Source organism: Lissotriton helveticus, chromosome 3_1, assembly GCF_964261635.1.
Source record: "Lissotriton helveticus chromosome 3_1, aLisHel1.1, whole genome shotgun sequence".
NCBI classification, from domain to species: domain Eukaryota; kingdom Metazoa; phylum Chordata; class Amphibia; order Caudata; family Salamandridae; genus Lissotriton; species Lissotriton helveticus.
Genome location: NC_136061.1, coordinates 1,895,838,899 through 1,895,862,895, shown reverse-complemented (window position 1 = coordinate 1,895,862,895; position 23,997 = coordinate 1,895,838,899). Strand labels below are relative to the sequence as shown.

Below are 23,997 nucleotides of genomic sequence, written 5' to 3'. Positions count from 1 at the left end.
AAAAGGGATATAGAGAAACAAAGTTGAAAGAAATGCACAAGTTATGGTGTAGTGCAACAAGAACACTTTCCGAGGCGGCATGTATGCATCATCTCTACTCTAGTCTGTTTCCAGCATTGACCTTCAACAACAACAGGACAGAGCAGGACCACAGTGACGGTACGTTGCTTAGCACATCCTCCATTTTTAGAGTACTCTTTTTAAAGAGTTGGACAAAGCACATATCCAGTAACATAACATTTTACAATTTTAAGTGAGTAAATCAATGAACCCCAGTCATCCCACTGCTACACTCGACTCCTCTTCTACACAAACATTTAGGTCTGCTGTTGTTGTTGTTGACGTGTTTACCATTTATGCCACTTATGAAACATCCTCCTGACTTGTTATTATTCCATCAATCATCTCCGATACTTGTACTGACTGTGAAGATCGGCCTGCAGTAGAAGTACAATTTTGTTGTTACACAACAAGAGTAGAAATATTGTTGACTTGAGTCACTCTTTAGTGTGTACAGTAAAACTACTAGTACACTTTGACTTTACTTCATGCACATCAAACAAACAACAAAAACACAAACACCAATCGCTCAGAGTCAGGTGTCCAATGCATGACATTCATTTTCATTACCTGTTCCTTCTCATCTTAAGTTAACGGCCTGTCTTTTTCGCCATCATCAGCATGGACGGTGCTGTTGTCATACTCAGTGTGCAAATTGAGTCCCCTTCCTGTATTCAATCAAAAGCAATGTATCAAGATGCAGTAGAAGTAAAAATTTCTTATTAAAAATAGTTGCAAGAAGGGGGAAATTGCTTTGCGTTACATTAAGTGTGTACTGTAGAAAGATGATTAGTGCACAATGAAATAACTTCATGCACAACAAACAACAACAAAATCACTCAATCTGCGTCCAAGGCATGGCATCAATCTTTCATTACCTATTCCATCTCATTTTCGGTTAATGGGCAGTCTCTCTCGGCTCTGAAAGGAGGAGAGCTATATTAGTCATCATGTTCCACTTCTTTTGGCGGGACTAGGAAAGATTTCATTTTTTCTTCAATTTTGCATCATCCAATCATCATCTGTCCTGAGGGCAAAGGATTTAGGGAGATTCAGGAGGATGGAGTGGAGGAGCTGGATTCGGAGGACTGTACTGTAAAATGCAGACACCTGAAACTTGTATATTGAAATAAGAAGAGTAGAAGATGGTGGGGATGGATATGTTGTGATTCAAAGTTTGTAACCGGGAAGACAGACACAAAAATAAAGGAAAATAATGGAGGAAGACAGTAAGTGCAAACCTAATTGTCAGGGAAGTATAGCTCGTCTTCAAACTCTGGGGGTTCAGCCAGTACTAGGTAATCATGTGACACACTACTTCCGTCACCCGAGCCGCTGTCCTTATCTTCCTCCCTTGCTTCATGTATTGTCTAATTCAGTGGTATGAAGTGTTGATTCATTTTGATCATTTTGATCATTGATAACCTCTCCACATTTTTTGGCAAGAGACTGGTCCTTCTCACTGTTACAATGGAACTAGCAGCACTGAAAGCACGTTCGGAAGAGACACTTGTGAGTGGGCAAGCCAGATAGCTTATGCCACCCTGCTGAGCAGTGGCCATTCAGTCCTTTCCTATACCAATTCTGCAATGGGTTTTGATCAATGTACACCTCTGTTGGGTCTGGGCCGTCCAGATAGGCCTGGACCATCCGCTCAATGTTCAGGGGTGCTGCTGCTAACCTTTGTTCGGGCTCTTTTCTCTGTGCCCTCAGCCTCTAAAGTTGCACTTGATGCCGCATGCCCTGCTGCAGTACTTCTTGTGGGTTGATCTAGCGGGCTTTTAATTAGCAGCCGTTCATTTTCCAACTTACTTGCTGCCTCAGCTATCCAAGTTTTGTAGAGGGCAACATCCATCTCTGAAAAAGGAATTAAAGTCTTCAGTGGCAATTTTGCCTGTGGATCCAGAATTGTGGCAGAAATGTAATGTTCTTTTGACAAATTCTTATTTTGCACCCTCGTATTTTCAGCTAAGCGACGGGCTAAGCTCTCCACCCAGTCATAGGCTTCTTTTTTTTCCTCTACACCTTTGTATGATTCAGACATCTTCTTCAGCTGATGCTCTAGCATTTGCAATAATGGGATAGCTTGGCCCATTGTACAGTCCTCCTTGCTGACTTGAAGTCCTCAAAAGGAGGAAGCATGTCAGTCAGGCATTTATTTAGGCACCATTGGTCCATCTGAAGGGTCATGCCTTTCACAGTAGCATCCAGTCTTTGCATGACATATTCATTGAGTGGCCTGTACTGCTCAAACAGATGATCAAGCATGTAATACATTGAGCTCCAACGTGTTGACACCTCCTGGATGAGTGCTTTGACTGGGATGCTATATTCACGTTAAAGGATCCTCAGTTGCTTCCGAGCTTTAAAAGGATGGCTGAAATGAGTGCAAATTCTTCAGCAGATGGTCAGTAAGTTGCTGACTATGGGTTCTTTTTTCAGAAAGTCTTGAACTATAATGTGTATGTAGTGTGCCAAACACGGAACCCTGAAATAGGAACCAAGCTCCATGGCCTTAAGTACATTACTGCCATTATCTGTGGCAACAAAACCAGTACTAAACCCCCTTGGGCGCAGCCATTCAAAAACCTTGCTGCGAAACTCTTCCAAAATGTTTACAGCAGTATGAGATTTCTCCATGGCGAACATGGCTACAGTTGCATGTTTCCGAGTAGCTTTAAAAATCTCAGCTGTGTCAACAGCACCTTGTTCAGATAGCTTATCTTTAACCCCCACAAAAGAGACCCAGTGTGCAGTGATGCACATGTAAATTGTGGCTTGGCAACTGGTCCACATGTCTGTTGTGAGGAGGATATTGTGAACAGTGTCCAACCAATTCCAGCACATCATGATGTAGTGCCGGAACAGCCATTCTTGTGAAATAGGACCGGCTGGGAACCTTCCACTTAGGGCAGATGGCTGACACAAATTCAAGGAAACCCACCCCTTCCACAAATGAAAAAGGGAGAAGGTCCAGTGCTAACATTTTAGCCAGCTTCGCATTGTACAACCATGCCGTTGGGTGGTTGCGTTGGAACTGTCTCTCCAACCTAAGCATGCTCTCAATGGTAGGCTGGATTACTTTCCTTTGTGGTGCTTTTGTTTTCATTAATCCACTTAGGCTCAACGACGCAGTTTGTCTCATTGCAGTACTCGGTCGCCTTGGTGTCTCAGCCTGACCCTGAGTATGACTCTTACTGCGGAGCCACTCAGATTTTACTGAGGAGGATGTGGGCGGTACCACTAAACCACTGGGGACAGCGCTAGAAATGCCTCCCTCTTCTTCACCTTCGACCACAATAATATCGTCCGCTGATTCTTCATGCCCAACTTCAATGGGTTGAGTTTTTTTACTTTTTTTTAAGTGAAGTAGGTGATTCTCCCACACAATAGTGTAGTGTATTCTGATATGACTTGCTTGGCCTCGGGTACCATAGTTTGTACCAAGCTTACCCTGCCGAACACCTTGTCGACAAATTGAGCATATAGCAACGTTATCCTCCTTGGTGCTAACAGAAAAGAAGTCCCAAACTGGGGATGAGAACTTTCTGGCACTGCTGGATGTGCCACTTTCAATACCAGATGAACTGGAGGGTGTGCTTGGAATGTGGCTCTGTGCAGCTACACTGTGACTTTTCCTACCACTAACTATTGAGATGGTTGAGCTGGATGTAGGTCTCTGCCGGGCCTTTGAAAATATGGCAGCTGAAGGTCGTGGTGGTGTAACCTGTGTTGGTGGTATCCGTGCTACATCCCACTCAGTAGCAGCCTTTCTGGATAGGGTAAGAATGTTTGTCTCCATCCCCTTTGGGGCAGGAGTGATGTGCGTGATGACTGGCTCGTCTTCATCAACATCACCCCCTCTTCTACATCTACCTCCATAACTCTACCTTTTTCTGGAACCTTCCTTTTCAGAAGCATTGTCTTGTGGCGTGCATCACTCTCAGACTGAGCTGGTGGCTGCCAAGTGGCATCACGATCATCCGAAGTGGGGCGCTTGAAGAAGAAGATGATGGATTAAGCCTCCTTTTCCTTGCTGGTGGCCTGGAAGATAATAGATCTTCCGATACAGTGGTTTGCTCCACTTTGTCTGCAGGAAGCTCGATTTCCTGAAATGCCTCTACTTCAGGAGCAACAACTACTGTTGTGGGCTGTTCTTGTGGCTGCTGCTGCTCTTGTGGCTGCTGCTGTTCTTGCTTATCTGCTAAGTTTCCGCCTGCGTTGATTGTGTACTACTTTCCGATAATGACATTTCAACATTGCTGCTCGTTAGTAGACTGGCTACCTCTGCGACACTCAAGGGCTTGGGCCTAGGTTGGTGGGGTTGGAAGGACCGCTGGTGCGGTGGTGCTGATCAGAGCTTGGTTCCCAGACAACGCTGCTGCAGGCGTAACTTTTTTGGTCCCAAAAAAACACATTGGCCGGCACACCAGTCGTGGTTAATGGCACTTCCTTTTTCTGTTCCTTCTTTCACCGGTAACTTTCTTGGTTCTGGACCTGGTACCTTTCTTTGGGGCCATCTTCTTCAGATGTCAGGCAGGACGCAGATGCACCACAAGGTGTGGTCATATGTGGATGTGATGCCCAGCAGGACTTCTGGCTGGCTGGCAGTACAACGGGTGATGATGATGACACCTCCTCCTCTGGCTTTCTGTGCACCGAAAGGCAAATAAGCCAGGAGAAGAACATCAGTAAAATGTTGCATTTGTTGTTGTGGTTCAGGTACTACTGTACTAGTGCAAACAAAAGATATAGTCTAGCCATTTCTGAGGCTTTGTCAACAATGGCTATGTTATACTACTGTGTACACACACTACACTCTCAGGAAGGATAGATAAGAGAATACGAACCACCAAAATAAAAATGTAATGGAAGTGGGGTGGACCCTATTTGCCAATAAATTATTTGAGCATCACATCATTCATGGAGCTGCTGCTGCTGGCAAAGGGGGTGGATGGATGGAAGAAGTAAGCCAATAGGAAAACCATGCAGGCCTATATGGCAAAAGCAGGACACTAATAACTCCCACCACAAAAAAAGGCCACCAGCCACATGGACACTCACAAATCACAAGCAACAAGCAAGGGGCCAGGGAAACACCAGGAGCTGACAAAAGGTCTTTAAAAGCCAGGCAAATGATGCATGCTAAAGCACACTGCTCTGCCTTTTTAATGCAACAAAATGCAAATACGAAAATTCACAGGCCCCAAAAAGGTTTGCAGGGTGCATGCATTACACACCAACACACACTAGACACACACAACAAAGGCATGTCTTTAAGACGCCAAACATCAGAAAGCCCACCCCAACAAAATACATTTCCCAACTCAATCCAATGCCATCCATGCCCTAAACTATGTCTAAATTCAACAGACCACAGAGAAACACTTGATTAATAAAGTTGTTGCTACCTGCTCTGAGCCTAATGGATGAAAGCAGGCCTGTTGGCAGACAAGGCCAGACAAGCTTACATGCCTAGGCTTCAAAATGGCCACCAGCCACATGGCCAGGCCCAACATCAGAAAGCTCACCCCAAAACAACACATTTCCCAACTCAATCCAATGCCATCCATGCCCTAAATGATGTATACATTCAACAGACCACACAGAAACACATGATTAATAAAGCTGTGGCTACCTGCTCTGAGCCTACTAGATGAAAGCAAGCCTGTTGGCAGACAAGGCCAGACAAGAATGAAGGCCTAGGTTTCAAAATGGCCACCAGCCACATGGCCAGGCCCAACATCAGAAGGCCCACCCCAAAGAAACACACTTCCCAACTAAATCCAATGTCATCCATGCCCTAAATGATGGCTAAATTCAACAAACCACACAGACACAGTTGATTAATAAAGCTGTGGCTGCCTGCTCTGAGCCTACTGGATGAAAGCAGGCCTGTTGTCAGACAAGGCCAGACAAGCTTGTAGGGCTAGGCTTCAAAATGGCCACCAGCCACATGGCCAGGCCCAACATCAGAAAGCCCACCCCAAAAAAACACATTTCCCAACTCAATCCAATGCCATCCATGCCCTAAATAATGCCTAAATTCAACAGACCAAACAGGCTAAATTCAACAGACCACACAGAAACACTTGATTAATAAAGCTGTGGCTACCTGCTCTGAGCCTACTGGATGAAAGCAGGCCTGTTGTCAGACAAGGCCAGACAAGCTTGCAGGCCTAGGCTTCAAAATGCCACATGGCCAGGCCCAATATCAGAAAGCCCACCCCAAGAAAACACACTTCCCAACTCAATCCAATGCCATCCATGCCCTAAATTATGTCTAAATTCAACAGACCACAGAGAAACACTTGATTAATAAAGCTGTTGCTACCTGCTCTGAGCCTAATGGATGAAAGCAGGCCTGTTGGCAGACAAGGCCAGACAAGCTTACATGCCTAGGCTTCAAAATGGCCACCAGCCACATGGCCAGGCCCAACATCAGAAAGCTCACCCCAAAACAACACATTTCCCAACTCAATCCAATGCCATCCATGCCCTAAATGATGTATACATTCAACAGACCACACAGAAACACATGATTAATAAAGCTGTGGCTACCTGCTCTGAGCCTACGAGATGAAAGCAAGCCTGTTGGCAGACAAGGCCAGACAAGAATGAAGGCCTAGATTTCAAAATGGCCACCAGCCACATGGCCAGGCCCAACATCAGAAAGCCCACCCCAAAGAAACACACTTCCCAACTAAATCCAATGTCATCCATGCCCTAAATGATGGCTAAATTCAACAAACCACACAGAAACACTTGATTAATAAAGCTGTGGCTGCCTGCTCTGAGCCTACTGGATGAAAGCAGGCCTGTTGTCAGACAAGGCCAGACAAGCTTGTAGGGCTAGGCTTCAAAATGGCCACCAGCCACATGGCCAGGCCCAACATCAGAAAGCCCACCCCAAAAAAACACATTTCCCAACTCAATCCAATGCCATCCATGCCCTAAATGATGCCTAAATTCAACAGACCAAACAGGCTAAATTCAACAGACCACACAGAAACACTTGATTAATAAAGCTGTGGCTACCTGCTCTGAGCCTACTGGATGAAAGCAGGCCTGTTGTCAGACAAGTCCAGACAAGCTTGCAGGCCTAGGCTTCAAAATGCCACATGGCCAGGCCCAATATCAGAAAGCCCACCCCAAGAAAACACACTTCCCAACTCAATCCAATGCCAACCATGCCCTAAATGATGGCTAAATTCAACAGGCCATACAGAAACACTTGAATAATAAAGCTGTGGCTACCTGCTCTAAGCCTACTGGATGAAAGCAGGGCTATTGGCAGACAAGACCAGACAAGCTTGCAGGCCTAGGCTTCAAAATGGCCACCAGTCACGTGGCCAGGCCCAAAACCAGAAAGCCCACCCCAAAAAAAAAACATTTCCCAACTCAATCCAATGCCATCCATGCCCTAAATGATGTCTACATTCAACAGACCACACAGAAACACTTGATTAATAAAGCTGTGGCTACCTGCTCTGAGCCTACTGGATGAAAGCAGGCCTGTTGGCAGACAAGGCCAGGCAAGCTTGCAGGCCTAGGCTTCAAAATGGCCACCAGCCAAATAGCCAGGTCCAACATCAGAAAGCCCACCCCAAAGAAACACATTTCCCAACTCACTCCAATGCCATCCATGCCATAAATGATGCCTAAATTCAACAGACCACACATAAACACTTGATTAATAAAGCTGTGGCTACCTGCTCTGAGCCTACTGGATGAAAGCAGGCCTGTTGGCAGACAAGACCAGACAAGCTTGCAGGCCTAGGCTTCAAAATGGCCACCAGCCACATGGCCAGGCCGAACATCAGAAAGCCCACCCCAAAAAAACACATTTCCCAACTCAATCCAATGCCATCCATGCCCTAAATGATGCCTAAATTCAACAGATCACACAGAAACACTTGATTAATAAAGCTGTGGCTACCTGCTCTGAGCCTACTGGATGAAAGCAGGCCTGTTGGCAGACCAGGCCAGACAAGCTTGCAGGCCTAGGCTTCAAAATGACCACCAGCCACATGGCCAGGTCCAACATCAGAAAGCCCACCCCAAAGAAACACATTTCCCAACTCAATCCAATGCCATTCATGCTCTAAATGATGCCTAAATTCAACATACCACACATAAACACTTGATTAATAAATCTGTGGCTACCTGCTCTGAGCCTACTGGATGAAAGCAGGCCTGTTGGCAGACATGGCCAGACAAGCTTGCAGGCCTAGGCTTCAAAATGGCCACCTGCCACATGGCCAGGCCCAACGTCAGAAAGCCCACCCCAAAAAACACATTTCTCAACTCAATCCAATGCCATCCATGCACTAAATGATGCCTAAATTCAACAGACCACACAGAAACACTTGATTAATAAAGCTGTGGCTACCTGCTCTGAGCCTGCTGGCTGAAAGCAGGCGTATTGGCAGACAAGGCCAGACAAGCTTGCAGGCCTAGGCATCAAAATGGCCACCAGCCACATGGCCAGGCCCAACATCAGAAAGCCCACCCCAAAAAACACATTTCCCAACTCAATCCATAGCCATCCATGCCCTAAATGATGCCTAAATTCAACAGATCACACATAAATAATTGATTAATAAAGCTGTGGCTACCTGCTCTGAGCCTACTGGAGGAAAGCAGGCCTGTTGGCATACAAGGCCAGACAAGCTTGCAGGCCTAGGCTTCAAAATGGCCACCAGCCACATGGCCAGGCCCAACATCAGAAAGTCCACCCCAAAAAAACACTTTTGCCAACTCAATTCAATGCCACCCATGCCCTAAATGATGCCTGAATTCAACAGACCACAGAGAAACACTTGATTAATAAAGCTGTGGCTACCTGCTCTATGCCTACTGGATGAAAGCAGGCCCTTTGGCAGACAAGGCCAGACAAGCGTGCAGCTCTAGGCCAAGTTCAAAATGGCCACCAGCCACATGGCCAGGCCCAACATCAGGAAGCCCACCCCAAAAAACACATTTCCCAACTCAATCCAATGCCATCCATGCCCTAAATGATGTCTACATTCAACAAACCACACAGAAACACTTGATTAATAAAGCTGTGGCTACCTGCTCTGAGCCTACTGGATGAAAGCAGGCCTGTTGGCAGACAAGGCCATACAAGCTTGCAGGCCTAGGCTTCAAAATGGCCTTGAGCCACATGGCCAGGCCCAATATCAGAGCGCCCAGCCCAAAAAAAAACACTTTCCAACTCAATCCAATGCCATCCAAGCCCTAAATGATGTCTAAATTCAACAGACCACACAGAAACACTTGATTAATAAAGCTATGGCTACCTCCTCTGGGCCTACTGGATGAAAGCAGGCCTGTTGGCAGACAAGCTTGCAGGCCTAGGCTTCAGAAATGGCCAGGCCCAACATCAGAAAGCCCAACCCAAAAAAACACACTTCCCAACTCAATCCAATGCCATACATGCCCTAAATGATGGCTAAATTAAACACACCACACAGAAACACTTGATTAATAAAGCTGTGGCTACCTCCTCTGAGCCTACTGGATGAAAGCAGGCCTGTTGGCAGACAAGGCCAGACAAGTTTGCAGGCCTAGGCTTCAAAATGGCCACCAGCCACATGGCCAGGCCCAACATCAGAAAGCCCACCCAAAAAACACATTTCCCAACTCAATCCAATGCCATCCATGCCTTAAATGATGCCTAAATTCAACAAACCTCACATACACACTTAGTTAATAAAGATGTGGCTACCTGCTCTGAGCCTACTGGGTGAAAGCAGGCCTGTTGGCAGATAAGGCCAGACAAGCTTGCAGGCCTAGGCTTCAAAATGGCCACCAGCCACATGTTCAGGCCCAACATCAGAAAGCCCATCCCAAAAAACACATTTCCCAACTCAATCCAATGCCATCCATGCCCTAAATGATGCCTAAATTCAACAGACAACACAGAAACACTTGTTTAATGCAGCTGTGGCTACCTGCTCTAAGCCTACTGGATGAAAGCAGGCCTGTTGGCAGACAAGGCCAGACAAGCTCAAAGGCCTAGGCTTCTAAAATCTACATGGCCACAAGCCACCAGCCACAAGGCCAGGCCCAAAAACAGAATCCAATGCCATCCAGGCCCTAAATGATGCTTGAAAATGAAATACATTAAAAAAACAGTTGCTTCATCATGCGCACACCCACAAGGCCATGATTAGCTGTGGGCCTACTACTGACTACTACTACCCACAACATAAAAAAAAAAAAAAATGATAGTTACCAAAATTAAATTGTAGTTGCAACAACTGCAATGCCCCCAATCAAACAGACACAACAACCAATTACTTGTGAAATATCCAATTCAAAAATCCTCAAATCCAATTGCAGTGATGCAGCAGACAAAAAGAGTGATCTTTCCAGCTCAAAATCCAAAGGCAGAATGAGCAGGAGATGGAAAAAGCACTTCGAGGAGCCTGCTGGACAGGAACAGGAAGTTGGAGATGCTGTGGCACTTCCTCCCTCTCCCTCCATTTTAAAAAAAGGACTCCGTGCACAAGAAAGGAAAGCCAAATGTCAATCTGAGGAGTTGTTTTCATCCAAATCATCATTTGCAGAAGGTGTTATGCTGCTAGAGCTGATATTCTTCTCCAAATGGAAATTTTTTACATGTTAAAGTTCTCAAGCTTCACATTACTTCCGCCGGATGTCGATGGCGCGTCCAAAATGACGTGTTTGCGTTCTCTCGCTCCCTGTCGCGTTGGATATGAAGTGTTCGCGTCCTCACGCTTTCGCTCATGGTGGATAATGACGTGTTTGGGTTCTCTCTCTCCTTGTCTCGTTCAATATGAAGTTTTCGCGTCCTCACGCTCTTGCACTCGCTCGCGGTGGAGAATGACGTGTTCGAGATCTCATTCTCTCGCAGTGCATGACCGCGAGACGAATGACGTAGCAAATGGCTACCAACATGGCAACATCTCGTGGAGCACGCGACCGGATCTGGAAAACTTGTAAGCAAAAGCGGGGATCCAGGTAAGGCGAGCGCGCACGCGAGAATGTATTCTTACAGCGCTAGCATGAAAAAAATTCCGGTACGCTGCGGATCGTGGAAATTTTGGCATTTCACGAAAATGTCAAATTATTGCAATTTCCGCGAGTGGAATGGAATTTGACGCCTACCCCCAGAAGGTACCTGCATTGATGTTCACAGATGATACCCTCTTACTGTAAAAATCGCTAACGGGTATTCAGCGCATCTTTGATGGTTTTGCGAACTTCTGTAATATAAGGGATTTGGAGATCAACTTAACAAAGACCAAACATATAGGGCCCGATTCTGATGCGGGTTGGAAAGCTTCTCGACTTGTTCAGTTTGGAAATGGTTTCCAACCCAATCGGATTTGGAGAGTCCAACCGATGGAGTACGATTCATCGGATGCTTCCCGATACAATTTGGTTGAACTCCCATTGACTTCAATGGGAACATATGTTCCTAACAGCATCATAATTGGGCCCTCGGTCGGGAAGACAGGTTCCCGATCCGATTTAGAAGGAGCAAATGCTGTTCGGAGGCCTTCCTAACCGCATCAGAATCAGGCCCTAGTTGGGATTGCTTTCCTAACCGCATCTGAATCGGGCCCATAGTCTTCAACCTCCCGCCAGGACGACCCGCCCAAATCCCTCCCTAAAAGGTACACTTTTGGAAAGGGTGAGGATTTCTGAGTATTTGGGTGTTACATTAGCAGAGCACTTTGAGTGAGCTTTGCCACATAAAGGATCTCTCCGTAAGGTTGGGCAGGTTGGACCTCTGTAAAACCCCTGAGACATCATGCCTAACAATATCTAGGCTCGAACTAGTGCAGCTTTATAGGCATTCTAACATACTGTCCATACAGGAAAGTCCCACTTGCGGTCAGATGACAATAGAGTTCCTACAAGTAAAAGAAACCCTTCCTGGATGTGATCTATCTCCCACTGGCCAGGAAACTGAACGTGCAGTTTAGACTAGGGAATCTTCCATTATTCGCACACACAAGCAAATGGGCCAAAGAGAATACTGCTGAGTGTCCTGCTTGTAACTACAAGCTAGAGTCTGAAGTACATGTACTGTTTTTCTGCTCTGCATATCGATTGCCTCGCAAACGCTGCTTAGTCCTAATATGCAGAAATGTAGGCTCCGTGCGCTACATAGAGTCATACAGAGTTCGAAAATATGACATGCACCCTCCAATTGTGTTTGCTGTGTCACGTTTCTTAAACCATATGTGGCACATACGGCGGGGTTTGATTAAGAATCAGCCTGGGTAGATCTATGTGTAGGAACTGCAAATGTCCACATCAGAGCAAATACGATCAGGGCTCTCTGTCTCAGGTTATATATATAAATATATATATGTACATATATATATATAAATATATAGATAATATTTTTTTTCTCCCTTTTGTCTTTTTTTATTCTCTTAACCCTGTAAATATTTCAACTTGGGTTTTTATCACATGGGTGTTTTTATTGGATTGTAAAAATATATGAGGGCGCTTGTTTATTAATTGCAACATCTTTGTAGTAGCGGGAGAATCCCGTCTGAAGAAGGCAATTTTGATATATGGAATTTATAATTGCAAGTGCTCACTCTTTTCATGTGTTTCACTGTTGCTGTGATTATTAATTCTGAACTTTCTATGGCCTTAGTGGCCAAAATAAAGTTATTGAATGAATGAATTAATTAATAATATATTAACATTTGCTTGGATCTTTACTGAGTTAAACAGCATACAACTCAAGGTTTATCTTTGTCTTGTTGGAATCACTTAGCAGACCATACCACTTGCTAATACTCTTGCTTAAGCAAACTTTTTCTGACTAGTAATTTTTTTTAAAGTTAAGGCATTCTTTCTTTCCTCAACGGCTTTTGTGAATGAATTGTTAGAAGAAAGAGTAAAAATCGTTGAGGAAATTGTTTCTTTTTAGCAGTGAAATGTCAATAGGCTATTTCACGTCTTCTCAAATGTTCATGGAAACTGTTTCTTGAGTGATATTGCAACTACGAATTCGATTTGTATTTGAAAACATACAGACAAAGTATTGTAATGTTAGCTTTCCCCATTGAATTTGCTACATTGAGCAAACTATGTCATTTGCCCATCTGTGACAACTGGATGGAGCGTAATATTTGTATTAATTAATTATGAATCTCTGGGGCAAGTGATCACTTTCGCGGATTTTTAAAATATTAAACCTTTGTTATACATCCAAAATGTTGCTAACGAAGAAATGAACAGTCGAGCAACTCCCATCTGCCAGTAACAAATCGTGAAAATTATACTGGGCTATCTTTAATAAACTTATCAATCAATGCATGAGTAATAAATGTGCGAAGGATGGATTATAGCGATTAATCGAAATTTGCCTAGCATTGTAACGGTAAGTATCAATTCTATTAAGGACACGGAGGCGAGGATTATGCTTTTTACCTTCTTCGCTGATTTATTCACAAACTCACAGCAGCCAAAAGCAATAACATCAGCCCTACACCTCAGAACAAAGGGTATGGGCGAAACAAAAATTATACGTGTCCATCAACTACAACTCCCATGAACAACATCAGGCAGTCCATAACGTAGTCCTTTCTTAGTGTCTACTGCAGCTAGGTAAGGCCTCCCTCTCACGACCACTTCCTCTTTCTTCGCGCGAGGCACGCTATTCTGTTACTGATCTTGCTTGACGCCATCATTTTCTATAAGAAAAATACCACAGCGTCAGCAGTGAAAGGGAAAACCTACCAGTGCACAAGGATCATACAATGCATGACGTTCAAGTTTCATAACCATAGGACTGGAAAACCTGAGTACTTACAGTATTACGGGCGGGTCGTCTCCTCAGGAAGCCAGGGAGGGATAATCCTCGCCTCCGTGTCCTTAATAGAATTGAAACTTACCGTTACAATGCTAGGCAAATTTCAATTCTATGTCAGGACCGGAGGCTTCAGATTATGCTAGTTTAAAGCTTACTCACCATCAAATGCACAATATCAACCACCGGTTTGAAGTAAAACCGCTTAAAGGTGGAATCAGAGGACCAGCCCGCAGCACGCATCAAATCATCCAACCGAGCACCTAAAGAAAATGCTTTGGAGGCCATGGCCCCTTGGGCTGAATGAGCACCGAACTGTTTTGTGTCAATATCTGCTTCCTGCATGATCCACCGTACCCATCTGGCGATGGTGGGAGATGAGACAGCCTTGTGCGGCTTTCGCAGTACGATTAGAAGCTGTCGTTTGCCCGGAGGGCGAAGTTCCAAGGTTAAGTCCTCATAAGCCTTCAAACATTGAACCACGTATAGCTTGGGGGCGTCCACGAAGTATGGATAAGAAATCGTCCTTGAAGCACACTTCGTGCGACGCCCCAACGTGAAGACCACCCCATCTGGGGAAAAAAACCCTCGCCGAGACATCCAAGGCGCGTACATCCGACACTCGTCTGCATGAAATCAGACACAAAAGCATTGCCAACTTCGCCGAAAGTTCCTTCAAGGACAGATACTTGTTTGGCTGCCATGACAAATAGAGGTTAAGGACCAGGTTAACATCCCAAAGAACCGAGTAACGCGGTTCCGGAGGCAAAGAGAGTCCAATTCCACGCAGGAGCCGACAAACAAAAGGATGCTCTCCTATCAGCACCCCTGCCACCGGCTAGTGGCCCGCCGAGATCGCTGATCGCATCGCATTGATAGTACGATAGGCCAAGCCAGCCGAAGCTGATTCTGCCAAGTAATTCAACATCGGAACGACGCCTGTGACCAAGGGATCCAGGTTCCATCGAAGACACCAACGGGACCACTTATTCCAGGCAGAGCGATAACGCTTAGTTGTGCTGCTAGCCCAGGCCTTTGAGAGGAAACTCTCAGCCGGTCTCGAAAGTCTCGGGAGCGACCAACGTCGCCCGAAAGCCTCCACGCCATGAGGTGAAGAGAGCTCTGAGTGATCAGGTGATGGGGTTCCCCGTCCGCGCTGAGAAGAAGACATGGTAACCGGGGGAGTAGGATTGGAGAATCCCAAGAAAGTACCAGAAGAACCGGAAACCAAACTTCAGATCTCCACCAGGGGGTCACCATGACCACGTCCGCCCGTTGGCGGCGAAGATGGGCCGCCGTCCTCAGCACCATCGAAAATGGGGGAAAGGCATAAGACTTCTCCCGGCTCCAGTCCTGGAGGAAGGCGTCCGTGGCCTCCGCAAGGGGGTCCGGCCTCCAGCTGAAGAAACGCGGGAGCTGATAATCCAGACGGGATGCAAAAAGGTCCACCGAGAACGGGCCCCAGAGGTTGTTCAGCCACCTGAAAACTTGCGGGTCCAGCTTCCACTGACTGGAGTCCCGCAGATGCCGGGAATGCCAATCCGCTACCTGGTTGTCCTGACCCGGCAAGTATTCCGCTGTCACCGACACATGGTGCGCCTGGCAGTAGTTCCAAAAATCCTTCGCCAAGTCTGAAAGAGCCTTGGAGTGAGGGCCACCCAAATGGTTTACATAGCGCACAGCGGAGATATTGTCCATGCGAAGCAAGACGCAAGAGCGAACTGTGTCCCTGGTCCAGCAGCGAACCGCGAAGGACCCGGCCAACAGTTCCAGACAATTGATGTGGAGCTCCTGCTCCCCGGACAACCAGGCGCCGCCTGTGGAAAACTCCCCACAGCGGGCGCCCCAGCCAGCGCGGCTGGCATCGGACTCAATCACCAAGTCTGGGACTGGACCGAAAATTGCTCGGCCATTCCAGGCCTCCATATGTGCAAGCCACCAGGCAATTTCCTCCTTCACCTCGTCCGAGAGGGGAACCACCTGATCGTATGTCAAACCCCGACGGAGATGGTGCGCCTTGAGGCGCTGAAGGGCCCGGTAATGCAGGGGTCCCGGGAAGATCGCCTGGATGGAGGAAGACAGTAGACCTACCACCCGGGCGATCTGACGGAGAGAAGTGTGGGATCGTGAGATCGTCTGACGGAGGGTGTGGCGGATCTTCCCTAGTTTCCTGGAGGGAAGGCTCAGGGTGCACTACACCGAGTTCACGGTAAAACCGAGGAACACCACCGACTGAGACGTAACAAGAATTGACTTTTCGTGGTTGATCACAAACCCCAGCCCCTGGAGCAAGGAAACTGTCTGCCGAAGCTGAAGGTCCAACTGCACGGGGCACTGTGCCAGTAACAGGATATCGTCCAAATAGACTATCATCCGGATTCCCTGGCTCCGCAAAAATTCCACCGCTGGGTGGAGGAGCTTGGTGAAACACCAAGGGGCTGAAGAAAGCCCGAATGGAAGGGCGGTAAACTTGAACACCTGACCTCCCCACCGGAACTGCAGAAAATGCCGGTGCGGAGGGTGAATGGGAACCACCAAGTACGCATCCTTGAGGTCTAGGTTGTGGAGTAGTGTGGCTCACTGGTTAGAGGCGGCAGACCCGGGAGCAGAAGTCGGCCCGGGACCAGGGTTCAATTCCCGACGCGGCAGGGTCGTGGACTTGGGTCAGCGGACTCGATAATTCTCGCTTCGGTGCTTACTCTAATCAGGGATTCCACTCGGCAACTCTGAACATTAGCTTGCCTAATCTCCACAACGGCCCCATCAATTCTGGGGATGCCTGGCTCCACCTTGGGTACTCCCAGCAGGGACCATCCCACAGGGAAAGCCAGAACGGGTTCCCCAGAGTTATACAGCGCCAGGAAACCTACGGATGGGTAGCAGTGCGCTTTACAAGCTCAAATACATTTACATTTACATTTAGGCGGACCATCCAATTGCTGGGAAGCAACACATCTCTCAAAAGATGGATCTCCTCCATCTTGAAGTGCCGATAAACCAACCAACCATTGAACTCTTTTAGGTTGATTACCGGACGCTTCCCACCATCTGCTTTGTCCACCAGGGACAGATTGCTCAAAAACCCTGCCGGGTGTCGAGTCGAATGACAAATGGCGCCCTTGCGAAGCAAGTTTGAAACTTCTTCGTCGACCAGTCGCGCGTCCGCGCAAGATAAAACGATAGGAGGAGGAGGCCTGTCCTGGCGGGGCTGGTCGTAAAACTCCACGTGGAAACCACGTATAGTTTGCAAGACCCAGGCATCCGCCGTGATCGCGGCCAAGGCTTCTGGGAATAAGGCCAAGCACCCCACCACGCGGACCTGGTCCGCCAAGATAACACTCACCCTTGGAGGTGTTCCCAGCAGCATTCTTGAATCCACCACGGCCACGGAAGCGTTGTCCTCTGGTAGGATAGAAGGTGTTGTAATTCTGGGAGGAGTTATACTGCCCTCATCCGGAGCCTTGATTTCTGTTGGTCGCTTGTTGACCACCACGGCCGGTCGCGCGGCCCCCTCCGCGACCGGCCCCCCTGGAAAAACGCAGCTGGAAGACCTTTTTAATACTTGACTGGGCTCTATCTAAAGACGTGAAAGTATTGACAAATTTCCCCAATTCCTTTATGAAAGGATCTCCAAAGAGACCACCCTGGGCTACTGCCCCAGCTTCAGAAGAGGCCAGATCCCCCAGCTTGGGGTCTAACTTGATCAAGAGGGACCTTCTGCGTTCTGTAGACAGAGCGTAGTTCGCGTTCCCCAGGAAAACGACCACTCTCTGCGCCCAGTTGGAAAGGACCTCAGGGGAAATGGCCGCCCCGGACACTTTCGCTTCTTCCGCCATGTCCAGGATTTTCGTTATCGGGCCTATGGCGTCCAAGAGCTTATCCTGGCAAGACCGCCAGGAGCGGTCAATGCCCTTGCGAGGATCTTTAACGAACTTCGCTAAAAAAGTGGCCATCTTGGGGTCCAATTCTGGGGTCAGGGCAACCTTTCCCTCTAACGTAGGCCTGGGGCATTCCCCACGTAAACAACTCCTCGCCTCCTTCTCCAAGGGCTTGCGGAGGCGGCTAGTGACGAACTTCGTCACCTGCTCCCCAGGGGTCCAGGCCGCTGACCGAGGATGCATGATTTCATCTGGGTCGAGCATGCCCGAACTATCCTGTGGCAGTTCGGCGGCGGAGCCCGAAGGCCGCCAAGAACGCACCGACTCATCCTCATCATCGGTGTCCGCTGGGGTGGCCGGACCAGAAGACAAAGGGGCTGTCCCTGTGGATCCCGAGGGGCCCGGGATCGGTGAGGGCACAGGGGCGGGATCGGTCACCTTAGCCAGGAACGCGTCGCGTAACCTCTCAAAGGCGTCCTTGTCCACACCATGCGTTCCGCTCGACACCCCATCTTTGCAAGGTCTCTTAGGAGCTGGGCCCGTAGGTACCTCAGAAGCCCCCAGGTGTGCCTGAGTCACTCTCTCGCACTCCTGTATAATGCGCGCAGAGAGACGTTCCTCCATAGGCCCTACAATCTCTGTTACACACCGATAAATAGAGCTATCTACAGCCTGATAGAACTCGTCGTCATTCAGGTAGCCTTGCGACTCTTCCTCTTCATAATAGTCACCCCCCATCGCTACAGGAGATCTAGCGGCAAGCACAGCACCACTAACTGGGGAAAGAACCAGAGGGATCGCTTAAGGAGCAGGGTAGCAGGCTATAGCCTGTACAGAATTGAGGGAGCAGAGCGAGGCTGCCAACAATTGATGCCCGGTAGCACCGGGGTTAATGGGGGGCACTCAACCCACTAGCGTGCAGGCCCTCTTAAACAGACCGGGCCTCTGTCACCTCCCTGCATGCCAGACACACGTGTTAGCAGGAAGCCAAAAGTATAGTAAAGTGTCCTTATATGCCCGCAGGCGGCAACGCGGTCAAGCCGCAGTACAGACCCCAGCTGGGGCGTTCGTTTGCTGGTAAGTGGGGGCCGGTACAGACTCACAGGCTGAGCTTCTCGGTGAGGTGACTGGGCAAGCACTGGCACAAACTTTCTCCTCAGCGCGGTCTCCTGACGAAAAACCCCGCCGAGGAGAACGAGACGCGCGTGCTCCCCTAGTGGCCGGAGGCGGCCGACACACAGGGCAAAGTCGCGTAGGGGCAAAGAATGTCCCCGCGGCGTGTATGGGGCTCTGAAAGAAAAACGGAGCACCAAATAAACCCCCACATTTGTAACCATACATCAAAAACCAACAATTAACCTCAAAATCCCCCAACCACTAACGAAATTGAGGAGAGAGGTAAAACCACTTAACTGGCTGCGAAGCAGCGAAGAAAGAGGTAGTGGTCATGAGAGGGAGGCCTTACCTAGCTGCAGTAGACACTAAGAAAGGACTACGTTATGGACTGCCTGATGTTGTTCATGGGAGTTGTAGTTGATAGACACGTATAATTTTTGTTTCGCCCATACCCTTTGTTCTGAGGTGTAGGGCTGATGTTATTGCTTTTTGGCTGCTGTGAGTTTGTGAATAAATCAGCAAAGAAGGTAAAAAGCATAATCTGAAGCCTCCGGTCCTGACATAGAATTAAGGGATTACTTTCTTTGGGTAAACAGATCTTGATCAGGAATGCCATAGTAACAATTTTACAAATGCTGGACTCATTAGCCAAAGGGTCAATTGGGAGATTTATGTTAATATCTCAAAAATGTAGCCATAGGGCATTGATATAAAGTTGGTTACGCCTATTTCAATGCATCTAAAAATAAGTTTACCTCCTGGCTTTTTGCTCAATTGCAATGGTATAGAGGTAAACATTAACCAATAACCAGGGATTTACTCATATCACTTAGGTTCGGTTTTCAATAACTATGGTCAACATTGATAAATTACCGGTTTTGTGTTGAACAACCTTAAAACTGCAAGTCTGTACAACAGATATGATTAATATCACACTAGCGTGACACCTTTTTTGCTTAGGGAAGAGTGCTGCTAAACAGGGTTTGCTGATGTGGAGAAGAATGTAGTGTGAGCTACCGCAAAGTCAGGCTGACTGGCTATGCACCCTGGGCAGATCTGCGAGCAGGTAGGTCCCAGTCTCCTGTCAATTCTCAGAGCATTTTTTGCTGATTTTTTTTTTACATCCCAAGTGTTGAATTGTGGTTGTTTGGGCACCTTTAGCAGCACTTCCAAGAGTCCAGGACTGGGTGGGCATCCCTTGGAAGTTAGGCCTGACTTCATGCAGCGTCCAGGTGCAGGGTTCAAGTTGTTGGAGCTTTTTATGTCCTTGTAGATCAGAACAGGAGACCAGCTAATCAGCCTTTTAAGTCACTTTGGTAGTCCTGGGATCACACAGCAATGCAGGTCTCAATCAGAAGGGCAATCCTCTGAGGGTACAAGGCAGGCTTCATGCAACAGGGTAGTCCTCTGGTAGCATCAGGCCAGTTTTTAAAGTTAAAGCAGGCCGCAAGTAGCATCGCAGTCCCCTGAAGTACAAGGCAATACTTCTGGGGGTCCTCACAGGTCCCAGAGTGAACTGAAGAGTGGGTTTGGGGCCAGGGTCCTATTTTCATACTTGGTGCAAGCTTTGAAGTAGAAACTTCAGGAGTTATTCCACCACAAAGGGTGCTGGATTTTACTTCCTTCCTGTCCAGGCTCCAAGGTATCTAGAGTGACAAAGACTGGTGTGAAGTTCTTTTTGTGTGTGCTGACGCAGCTCCATTGAAATGCAGGTGTGGCAGGGATCAGCGCCCCCCTCCCATCCTGACAAGACAGACCATCCTGCCAACATCTAGTCCCCGATTGCCACGCTGTCTAGGAGGAATACACATAGGCAACCTGCCATTCTAATCAGAGTCATGTGACCCAGGACACAGGCTACAGGCACCAAATGGTAAGGGCAAGAACTGTGATTTATTATTTGACTTTACCATTTAAGAGGATTTTAAATTACTATTCTTTTGAAACCAAACATAGCATTTGTATCTTTTCCCCAAAAACCTTTATCATTTATTAAATGTAATAACGTAACCGGAAACCGGGACATGTAAAACTTTAAAATTCATGTCACAATTTTTAAATACACTGCACAATGCTCTAGGGGCGGTCTAGGGCCTATCTTAGTGGTGACTTATATGTATTAAAAATAAGATTTAGGCCTAGCAAAAGGGTTATTATTCCATATTGAATTGGCAGTTTAAACCTGCACACAGACTGCAACGGCAGGCCTGAAAAATGTTTTGAAGGGAGACGTAAGTGTGTGGCACAATAAGAGATGCAGGCTCAATGGTAGCATTTAATTTGCAGGCAATGGGTACATGTAGTACTACTCTACTAGGGACTTAAAATTAATTAACTGTGACAATTGGGTGTAAGCCAATTTTACCATGTTTAGGGAAGGGAGCAGATGCACTTTAGGACTGGTTATCAGCTGTAAAATGCACACAGTCTTATGAACAACAAAAACTAATTTCAGTAAACAGGAGGGGAGAAGGCAAAATATTTGGGGGAAGAACCATCCTAACGCTGACAGGTCTAACAAGGGACCTTTCCTTTCCCTTCCGTATACATTGCAGCTTAAACAGGAGCCCCATCTGTCATTGGCTATGCTGGTTGGATGGCTGCAATCAGGTGGAAGTTCCTGCATTTCCTCAAAGTTACCATCAACAGGTATTTGGTAGATCTGGCATGTGTTGCCCATGAACCCAGAGTTACATTTGTTTCATAATTACCACCTAATCCTCGAAAAAGTGAAATCCCATCATGCTGTCCAGTGGTTTGTCTCCTCAGGTTCCCTGTAATTCGCTCGATGGGTTTAGTCTAATCTAATTTGAGGGGCATGGAGGGGGGAAACAGATCCATCACATATTCCTTCATGCATTCTCCCCATACCCTTTGGTACTTCTCTGCACTGAGAGGGATTTTGAAGGTGCTCCTACTCACTTAGCAACTCAATCTTATATTCCTCCCAAGTCTGCATTGTCGCCCCTAGCTTCAGTTGCTCTTCTGACTTGTCATCAGCCATACCTTAAAGATCATCCACCTACCTTCAAGATCATCCACCTACTTTCAACATCATCCACCTACCTTTGAGTTCTGGAACTTCCCCATCAAGTTCTTGTGGGCATGAGATCCGACCTGATCAAGCCCACTAACGTCATAATATGAGACATAAATGTAACCAAGTGTCTCTGTGTGACATGGCCATACTGGACTATGCTGTGTGCTCTCGTCAGTCCAGCCGAGTGTACGCTTCCATTCCTTGTGTTCATTTTTGTGCTCTAGGATTGTCCCACATTCCTTTGACTGAGGGGTCCCTTCTGGTTCTGTCACCTACCATGACAGATGTACAAGTGCCTCCTTCTGCAGGACCAGATACTGCTGCCCTTACCCTCGTTAATCTCTTTATCACCTATGCATCGACTGCTGACACCAGCCTAGTTGTGCACTGTATTCCTGCAGGTTTATGACATATAGTCCACTTCACGGACCAATGGGATTTCACTGATGTGTCGGGGTCAGCGATACTCCCCCAAGCTTCTGTTGTAGGGCCAGAGTGTTCCCAGAACCTGCATGCTGGCTTAGAAGCTCTTTGCTCCTCATCCAATTCACCCCAGTGCTTCTTCCCACCATATGCTGCTCACCAGGATTCGGGCCTCTGTAGCTCTGCTGCTTGTGTGGCATTGTGCATTTAGGACTCTGACTGTGTCCACCGTGGCATTTCTGGCATTCTTCCTGCTGTGTCCCTCCCTGGTTCTTTTCTCACAATGCTAATCAGATGTCAACCCCTGTAACTATTCCACCCATAGTATTCAGGGCCATTACACCCAATACATCAGGCTGTCTGCAGTCTATCACTGCAGTCTAGCTTTCACCATGATTAGACCCTCTGGTAGCTGGGAGCAGGCTCCCCCACTCTGGAGGGCCTGGGCTCCTGCACTGCTCCTCAAGCAGGTCTCCTCGTTCGTCATGAGATGAGTAGAGATGCCTGTGCCCCTAAGTAGCGGATGTGGATACCGGGCTAGTTTCAGCCACAGTGGGATCGCTGTGGTGCTTCGAAGCGCCCACCACGTCAGCAAGACTGAGGAGTGCTTAAATTATTTACGGATCTCTAGACCCACAGGGGATGTTTAGATGCATGAAATAGCATTCCTCAAGACTTTAGATGGTCAGCACCTACAACGCTTAATGGTAATGACAATAGAACATTTCCAACTCAAAAAATGCACACTTGTACGTTTTGATGTATTGAACAGTATTATGATTTCTGTTCTTGCGATTGGACATGATCCTACATAATAATAATGAAAACAATATGAAAATGAATTATTAGGGTCCAAGTTGAATGTGATTATATAATTCAAAAGGTTTGATGACACAGTCATCTGAAACAATCCGGACGCTTGACTAAAACGAACATTAATGATTGATGTTCGATTTAGGAGCTAATTTCGTATACATATATGTTAATGCCCCACCCCCAGCGACTCTTACTCGTCAAACCTGTATACAATAAACAAGCTTGCCTACAGGCTACAACGTTGAGAAGTTAATAAATTTAGCACCCATCGTCCCCAGTGTAAGTCTTGAGGGGTTGGAGCTTAGGGGGTTATTTGCCCACCATGGTAGCGGTGTTTGGGACCGCCTGCCAGACATGCAGCCGTCCCACCACGGCTTTTCACATTGCGGGCGGTGCTGCTGGCTGCAGTACCGCATGCAGTGTCAAAAGTGCGTGCTTTTCACATTGCGGGCGGTGCTGCTGGCTGCAGTACCGCATGCAGTGTCAAAAGTGCGTGCACAGCATTTCCCTGCACTACGAGGCAGGCACCACACGGTGCCTGCCACTTGGTGCATGGAAATGAGGGAGGTACCATGGGTACCCACAAGTGCATCAATACCCTTTCACACAAGGAAGGCCACAACAGGCACCCAAAACCAATTCCCGCCAGCCTTTCCTTGGTGGCATCGCCTTTTTGGACCCACATCCTAAAGTGGTGGACGGTGCCTGCTAGGCACCCTCACCATATTAGTGTCCCTGCTCCGTCCGCCAGGCAATCGGTGAAGCAGCGGACGAAATTTGCATCCGCCGCGGTACCCACTGCCATCCCAATTTGGCTGTGGGTAAATCGCTATGTGATGGCGGAAGGACCGCCACCG

General features: G+C 47.4%; 1 long non-coding RNA gene across 2 annotated transcripts in view; it reads right to left on the bottom strand.

Annotated features, from left to right (window-relative positions):
• The window catches only part of LOC144825198 (uncharacterized), a 106,006-nt gene that overhangs the window by 25,999 nt on the left and 56,010 nt on the right, over positions 1-23,997 (bottom strand). The gene's annotated exons all lie outside the window — the stretch shown is intronic.